We start from the raw sequence: 9,347 nt of genomic DNA, 5'->3' as shown, positions 1-9,347 counted from the left end.
AAACACTTAAAGGAATCGTAACATAGTGTTAACTAACCCAAATCATCTGGTCCGAGGACTACAGGCATGAATGGATTTAAGTTTAAACACTTAAAGGAATCGTAACATAGTGTTAACTAACCCAAATCATCTGGTCCGAGGACTACAGGCATGAATGGATTTAAGTTTAAACACTTAAAGGAATCGTAACATAGTGTTAACTAACCCAAATCATCTGGTCCGAGGACTACAGGCATGAATGGATTTAAGTTTAAACACTTAAAGGAATCGTAACATAGTGTTAACTAACCCAAATCATCTGGTCCGAGGACTACAGGCATGAATGGATTTAAGTTTAAACACTTAAAGGAATCGTAACATAGTGTTAACTAACCCAAATCATCTGGTCCGAGGACTACAGGCATGAATGGATTTAAGTTTAAACACTTAAAGGAATCGTAACATAGTGTTAACTAACCCAAATCATCTGGTCCGAGGACTACAGGCATGAATGGATTTAAGTTTAAACACTTAAAGGAATCGTAACATAGTGTTAACTAACCCAAATCATCTGGTCCGAGGACTACAGGCATGAATGGATTTAAGTTTAAACACTTAAAGGAATCGTAACATAGTGTTAACTAACCCAAATCATCTGGTCCGAGGACTACAGGCATGAATGGATTTAAGTTTAAACACTTAAAGGAATCGTAACATAGTGTTAACTAACCCAAATCATCTGGTCCGAGGACTACAGGCATGAATGGATTTAAGTTTAAACACTTAAAGGAATCGTAACATAGTGTTAACTAACCCAAATCATCTGGTCCGAGGACTACAGGCATGAATGGATTTAAGTTTAAACACTTAAAGGAATCGTAACATAGTGTTAACTAACCCAAATCATCTGGTCCGAGGACTACAGGCATGAATGGATTTAAGTTTAAACACTTAAAGGAATCGTAACATAGTGTTAACTAACCCAAATCATCTGGTCCGAGGACTACAGGCATGAATGGATTTAAGTTTAAACACTTAAAGGAATCGTAACATAGTGTTAACTAACCCAAATCATCTGGTCCGAGGACTACAGGCATGAATGGATTTAAGTTTAAACACTTAAAGGAATCGTAACATAGTGTTAACTAACCCAAATCATCTGGTCCGAGGACTACAGGCATGAATGGATTTAAGTTTAAACACTTAAAGGAATCGTAACATAGTGTTAACTAACCCAAATCATCTGGTCCGAGGACTACAGGCATGAATGGATTTAAGTTTAAACACTTAAAGGAATCGTAACATAGTGTTAACTAACCCAAATCATCTGGTCCGAGGACTACAGGCATGAATGGATTTAAGTTTAAACACTTAAAGGAATCGTAACATAGTGTTAACTAACCCAAATCATCTGGTCCGAGGACTACAGGCATGAATGGATTTAAGTTTAAACACTTAAAGGAATCGTAACATAGTGTTAACTAACCCAAATCATCTGGTCCGAGGACTACAGGCATGAATGGATTTAAGTTTAAACACTTAAAGGAATCGTAACATAGTGTTAACTAACCCAAATCATCTGGTCCGAGGACTACAGGCATGAATGGATTTAAGTTTAAACACTTAAAGGAATCGTAACATAGTGTTAACTAACCCAAATCATCTGGTCCGAGGACTACAGGCATGAATGGATTTAAGTTTAAACACTTAAAGGAATCGTAACATAGTGTTAACTAACCCAAATCATCTGGTCCGAGGACTACAGGCATGAATGGATTTAAGTTTAAACACTTAAAGGAATCGTAACATAGTGTTAACTAACCCAAATCATCTGGTCCGAGGACTACAGGCATGAATGGATTTAAGTTTAAACACTTAAAGGAATCGTAACATAGTGTTAACTAACCCAAATCATCTGGTCCGAGGACTACAGGCATGAATGGATTTAAGTTTAAACACTTAAAGGAATCGTAACATAGTGTTAACTAACCCAAATCATCTGGTCCGAGGACTACAGGCATGAATGGATTTAAGTTTAAACACTTAAAGGAATCGTAACATAGTGTTAACTAACCCAAATCATCTGGTCCGAGGACTACAGGCATGAATGGATTTAAGTTTAAACACTTAAAGGAATCGTAACATAGTGTTAACTAACCCAAATCATCTGGTCCGAGGACTACAGGCATGAATGGATTTAAGTTTAAACACTTAAAGGAATCGTAACATAGTGTTAACTAACCCAAATCATCTGGTCCGAGGACTACAGGCATGAATGGATTTAAGTTTAAACACTTAAAGGAATCGTAACATAGTGTTAACTAACCCAAATCATCTGGTCCGAGGACTACAGGCATGAATGGATTTAAGTTTAAACACTTAAAGGAATCGTAACATAGTGTTAACTAACCCAAATCATCTGGTCCGAGGACTACAGGCATGAATGGATTTAAGTTTAAACACTTAAAGGAATCGTAACATAGTGTTAACTAACCCAAATCATCTGGTCCGAGGACTACAGGCATGAATGGATTTAAGTTTAAACACTTAAAGGAATCGTAACATAGTGTTAACTAACCCAAATCATCTGGTCCGAGGACTACAGGCATGAATGGATTTAAGTTTAAACACTTAAAGGAATCGTAACATAGTGTTAACTAACCCAAATCATCTGGTCCGAGGACTACAGGCATGAATGGATTTAAGTTTAAACACTTAAAGGAATCGTAACATAGTGTTAACTAACCCAAATCATCTGGTCCGAGGACTACAGGCATGAATGGATTTAAGTTTAAACACTTAAAGGAATCGTAACATAGTGTTAACTAACCCAAATCATCTGGTCCGAGGACTACAGGCATGAATGGATTTAAGTTTAAACACTTAAAGGAATCGTAACATAGTGTTAACTAACCCAAATCATCTGGTCCGAGGACTACAGGCATGAATGGATTTAAGTTTAAACACTTAAAGGAATCGTAACATAGTGTTAACTAACCCAAATCATCTGGTCCGAGGACTACAGGCATGAATGGATTTAAGTTTAAACACTTAAAGGAATCGTAACATAGTGTTAACTAACCCAAATCATCTGGTCCGAGGACTACAGGCATGAATGGATTTAAGTTTAAACACTTAAAGGAATCGTAACATAGTGTTAACTAACCCAAATCATCTGGTCCGAGGACTACAGGCATGAATGGATTTAAGTTTAAACACTTAAAGGAATCGTAACATAGTGTTAACTAACCCAAATCATCTGGTCCGAGGACTACAGGCATGAATGGATTTAAGTTTAAACACTTAAAGGAATCGTAACATAGTGTTAACTAACCCAAATCATCTGGTCCGAGGACTACAGGCATGAATGGATTTAAGTTTAAACACTTAAAGGAATCGTAACATAGTGTTAACTAACCCAAATCATCTGGTCCGAGGACTACAGGCATGAATGGATTTAAGTTTAAACACTTAAAGGAATCGTAACATAGTGTTAACTAACCCAAATCATCTGGTCCGAGGACTACAGGCATGAATGGATTTAAGTTTAAACACTTAAAGGAATCGTAACATAGTGTTAACTAACCCAAATCATCTGGTCCGAGGACTACAGGCATGAATGGATTTAAGTTTAAACACTTAAAGGAATCGTAACATAGTGTTAACTAACCCAAATCATCTGGTCCGAGGACTACAGGCATGAATGGATTTAAGTTTAAACACTTAAAGGAATCGTAACATAGTGTTAACTAACCCAAATCATCTGGTCCGAGGACTACAGGCATGAATGGATTTAAGTTTAAACACTTAAAGGAATCGTAACATAGTGTTAACTAACCCAAATCATCTGGTCCGAGGACTACAGGCATGAATGGATTTAAGTTTAAACACTTAAAGGAATCGTAACATAGTGTTAACTAACCCAAATCATCTGGTCCGAGGACTACAGGCATGAATGGATTTAAGTTTAAACACTTAAAGGAATCGTAACATAGTGTTAACTAACCCAAATCATCTGGTCCGAGGACTACAGGCATGAATGGATTTAAGTTTAAACACTTAAAGGAATCGTAACATAGTGTTAACTAACCCAAATCATCTGGTCCGAGGACTACAGGCATGAATGGATTTAAGTTTAAACACTTAAAGGAATCGTAACATAGTGTTAACTAACCCAAATCATCTGGTCCGAGGACTACAGGCATGAATGGATTTAAGTTTAAACACTTAAAGGAATCGTAACATAGTGTTAACTAACCCAAATCATCTGGTCCGAGGACTACAGGCATGAATGGATTTAAGTTTAAACACTTAAAGGAATCGTAACATAGTGTTAACTAACCCAAATCATCTGGTCCGAGGACTACAGGCATGAATGGATTTAAGTTTAAACACTTAAAGGAATCGTAACATAGTGTTAACTAACCCAAATCATCTGGTCCGAGGACTACAGGCATGAATGGATTTAAGTTTAAACACTTAAAAAGAATCGTAACATAGTGCTAACTAACCCATATCATCTGGTCCGAGGACTATAGACATGGATGGATTTAAGTTTAAACACTTAAAACTTATCGTAACATTGTGCTAACTAACCCATATCATCTGGTCCGAGGACTACAGGCATGAACGGATTTAAGTTTAAACACTTAAAGGAATCGTAACATAGTGCTAACTAACCCATATCATCTGGTTCGAGGACTACAGGCATGAATGGATTTAAATTTAAACACTTAAAAGGAATCGTAACATAGTAATAATAAGTAAACGAAACAGAAAATACAAAATATATAAAGTAAACTACTCTTCGCAGATTGACTGACACGGTTGAGTTGACTGTACGTGGAAGCCCATTATTTGCATTGCATACAAAACATACCCACAGACCAAATTGTTTTTTTTTTTTTTTTTTCTGTGAATAGCGAATTGCCAAAAATGGGCTAGGCCCAAAGAAGAAGAAAAAAGATCTGGTTCTCCCCGTGGACGTGAAAGTGGGTTGTGTGTTTGGTTGGGCCACTCTTTTTCTCAAAACCCAGTTTCAACAATATTTGGGGGACAACGCTTGGGTAGGATCAATAGCTTCAAAGAGAATCATATTTGAAAAATAAAGGCCCAATGGCAGCACACTTCAATAACCTTTCAATGCCATTAAGAATAATTATTCTCAGTAGGGACTTATATGCATCCTCAAACACCTTAACAATCTACGCACACTTCGTTCTTTCATGAAGAGCACTCGCATGAGAGAAATTATTAATGCTTCTTCTGAGACAATCTTGACTAGCTCCTACCGTTGGCAATGTCATTGACCTTAATTTTCTGTACTTCCATTTGACTTAACATAGTCAAACCTACAAAAATTCCCAAGAAGAAACAGTTCTCGGATATCATTATTTAGGAAGTGATATCAGATATGATGCGTAAACCACAAGAAGCAAAACATGTTTGTTTCAAGAAAATAATTTTGAATTCACAAGGTGATAGAGTCTAGAATCCACTAGAAAAGAAAGGACAAAACATCTATTTTTTTAGTTGAAATTACAGTAAATCCACCCGTGGTTTGGCTTGTTTTTACTTTGCCTACTTGTGGTTTAAAACTTAACACTTTGCCAACCTGAACTTCAATCCATTTGCTTTCTGTTACCCACCTCACCCTCAAACATTAGAGAAACACCCTTTTATTAAAAATCAGAACATAACACGGATCAAAAACACGAACCATTGAAACTTTTCCTCACAAGTCCTAGAAACACAAAACACCCTTGTATTGAGCTGGGGGTTTTGATTTTTTTGATCATGGTGCATAACACTTTCATGTGAGGGTGAGGTTCTGACTTTAGGTTGTCTTGGGGCATTGAATATTCAAAGATACATCATCACCAGGTACGAAATTTCTGCTTTATGTGGGTTGGGGTTTCAACTTTTGATGGTAGCTTTGACTCATAAGAAATTTGATTCACACGAAGTTGATAAGCAATGTCTTCTTTGAGTGGAAATTACTTAGGTTCAAGTGGACATATGTGTACATATGAGACTTGTGTGCTGAGAACAAGTCTAACAGTGGATAATTTTGGGAGAAGGTTTCTAGATTGTAACCGATATAAGGTAAGTATAGTTTTTTACTTAATCTAGTTGACTCAAGTGAGTTTGGATTGTGATGTGTTCAATTCAATTTATGAACAGGTTGTTCCCAAGTGCCTTTTCTTTCAATGGATTGATAATCCTACTTGTATGTGTGGGAATGAAGCTGCCCATTTGGTGCAACAAAGGCTGGATTTATTGCTTAGTGAGCTGCAACTTGCAAATGAAAGGAAAAGAGTGGCTACCTAGACAGCAATAGAAGCTACCTAGACAGCAACAGAAGCTACCAAAATGGTAGAAATTGCTCAAGAAAGGGCAGCAAAAGCCACTAAGAGGGAGAGAAAGTTTCGACCTTCCTCTATTAAAGCCAAGAGATGGTAGTAAAAGCTTTAGAGCAAGAGTGAAAGTGCAAAATCGCACTAATTCTGTCAAGTTTTTTTTTTTTTTTTGGCTATGTTGTTTTCATGTTTTGGCTCAAGTGAGAATGTTGGAATGATGAGATTGAGTCTAGCTGGTGGGTTGTAATGTATAAGCAGGTCCTCAATTGTATTGTAATAGAATTATGTAAGATGCTAGATGTTGTTGGCTTGAAGCCACTTTATAATATATAAGTTTTTTTAAGATGAAGTATTATTTATGTTAGATGCTGTTAGTGTTTTTGTTTAAAGTGAATTGGAAACTTATGACTTGTTGTTTTGTTGGATGCTGTGAGTTGTGTTGGTTTGTGCATAAAGTGTATTGTGTGAAGTGTTTGTGTTGAAAGTGCATGATAACCATCTGTCAACTTGCAAGAAAAGACAACAAATACACACATAAACTTACTATTCAACACATACACCTGCTGTATTCAAAAGTATTGTTATATTCAATACATACACGCATGAACAAACCTATATATGTTCAATTGCAATAATCAACCACATGACAACAACTAGTCAAAATAATAATTCTAAACACCTTCCACTAAGTTGGGAAATTGTATATAGATTTAAGGTGGCATTAAATAGTTTTTCATCAACCACTAGTAAATAAAGGGCATTTAGTACAACAACCAAAACAGTTGCACCTGCCCTTGTTTACAAAACTTACAAAAATACAAATAAATCTCAACAGTGTTTTAACAACATATATAATCAACAATTGTCTGCCCTGCCATTGTTTACAAATTACATATAATCCTAACAAAGAACCATATTTCCCTAACACTACATATACATAGCAACAATATTGTCTTGACATAAGCTTCATTTACTGCCCCTGCCTCCTCCACCATAACTAGGCTTTCCACCTCTTGTTTTACATTTTTGTGCCTTAGTTGCATTACCCCTTCCTCTCAAAGCAGCTCATCTGGTAGCAGGTGGTCTTGTAGGCTACAAAGTACAAGAATTCAGATGTTAGCTACCAGTATCATAGATTTATGAATAAAACATCAAACATAAAACTACAATACTTGTGGTGATGGTGCTCTAGTGTCCCATGCTTTTGCAGGGGTGTGTGGTGCTGGCTAGTTTGAAGAGAACCAAGGAGCTCCTCTAACTGTGTACCTGAAGTTTGAAGAGTATCATTGAGTTGGTTGTTATGACCATGGAGTCTAACCTAGTGGTTGTGACCCTGCTGTCCAGTTGGATGAGGCCATAGTGTAAGGCCGATGTGTTGGTGGGGGCTGAGATACGGATGGGGCTTGGGATGAAGACTGGGCCTAAGATGAGGATTGGGCATGTGATGAAGATAGGGTCTAAGGTCATTGTCTGCATGTAAAAGGCCTTCCCTTTATCTACAACCAAATATGAGTATGTTTACAGTGTCAGTTATTGGCATTTTGCATATAATAAAAAAAATTTGAAAAAACTTACAGATTTCTCTTTCTGCACTCTCTTCCTCCTTTCCCATGGTGTAACACCAGTGACATTGACCTTGCATCCCTTTGCATTGTGCCCTTCCTTTTGACACCTTCTACACCTCATTGGCTTGTTTGCTCTAGACATCCTATAAGGATTCCTTGGCTCATCAGCATCTCTCTTCCATTTTATGGGTAGCCTACCTGGTGGCTTATAGATAGTAGGTGCAACAAGCTTGGGTTGGCCACTAGAGATCCATTCATACTAGCTAGGCATGGGAGGTATGGGTGTCTTGTATGTCTACACATAAGCATCCTTATACTAGCATGGATAGGTGTAATCATCTAGTTTCTCACGATTCACAAAAATGGCTGTAACTCCATGCTTACAGGGGATTCCTGTCAAGTCCCATACTCTACAACTACATGTCCTCCCTACCAAGTCCACCAAATGCCTTCGAAAAGATGTAAGCTTTGACATAACACTCAAATAAGAAATAAAGAAAGTGATTGTGAGACATGAAAAAGGAACACATTTAGATAGGAAGAAGAAGAAACTAATTATCAAAACAACATAGGATGTACATGAAAAACCCTAGAGAAGGGATAAAAAAACCATGATTTGAGCAAGAACATAACATTCTTGCTCAGCTCAGCTTATATTATGTATTAGAAAAAAAAAAAAAATTAGTTTACAATGAAGTTGTCTTTCTTTCCTATCACCTCTCTACTTTCATCTCAAAATATTTATTTGGGTTCTTGCCCTAGAAGTTCAGTTGCATGCTCCTTTTATACTCTAAGGAACATGGCTGAGTACAAGGACATGTGTCAAGTTATCATATTCTCTCTTTTGAGATCTTTTCACAACTGTGATGTTATTTGTTTACTAAGAGATAAGAACTGTGCCAACGTGTAACTGGGACCCGAAGGTAGGTAGCTTTGCCATTGTTTGGAAGACAAGTCTTGGTCATCAAGAGAGACATCAAGAATACTGTGATTGGTACACGTGTTTCCAGGGTAACTCATCGTGCATTCAACCAATAAGAGATGTCCTCATAGCCTTCAACTCTAAAAAGTCACTATGTCCCTTTTTGGTAAATACTTGAGTATCGTTTCAAGTATAAATTTTACTTCCTTCCCAAGGCAGTCATGCCTTTAGCATTGACCAAGACAAAATCTCTTAGCCATCACCTACTCTCCCTTCACAGCTACTCCACGTGTAGAGTCTGAAATCAACCACTTACACATTCTCCCGTGCCTTAGTGGTGTTATGTACTCTTAGACACAACTTGCCACCATACTTTTCTATGCCAATCTTCTTTATATACAACATTTTCATAAGCCTAACTTTAATCCACCCCAGCATTGATAATATTGGCTTGTTTCTAGCCTTCACAATCATGGAGTTAAAACTTTCACTCAGATTGTTTACCAGACAATCTGTCCAAGC

The sequence above is a fragment of the Quercus suber genome, unplaced genomic scaffold, assembly GCF_002906115.3.
Source record: "Quercus suber isolate HL8 unplaced genomic scaffold, Cork oak 2.0 scaffold_618, whole genome shotgun sequence".
In the NCBI taxonomy this organism is placed as follows: Eukaryota; Viridiplantae; Streptophyta; class Magnoliopsida; order Fagales; family Fagaceae; genus Quercus; species Quercus suber.
The sequence above is the reverse complement of the archived record's forward strand: the minus strand, read 5'-3'. Positions refer to the sequence as shown.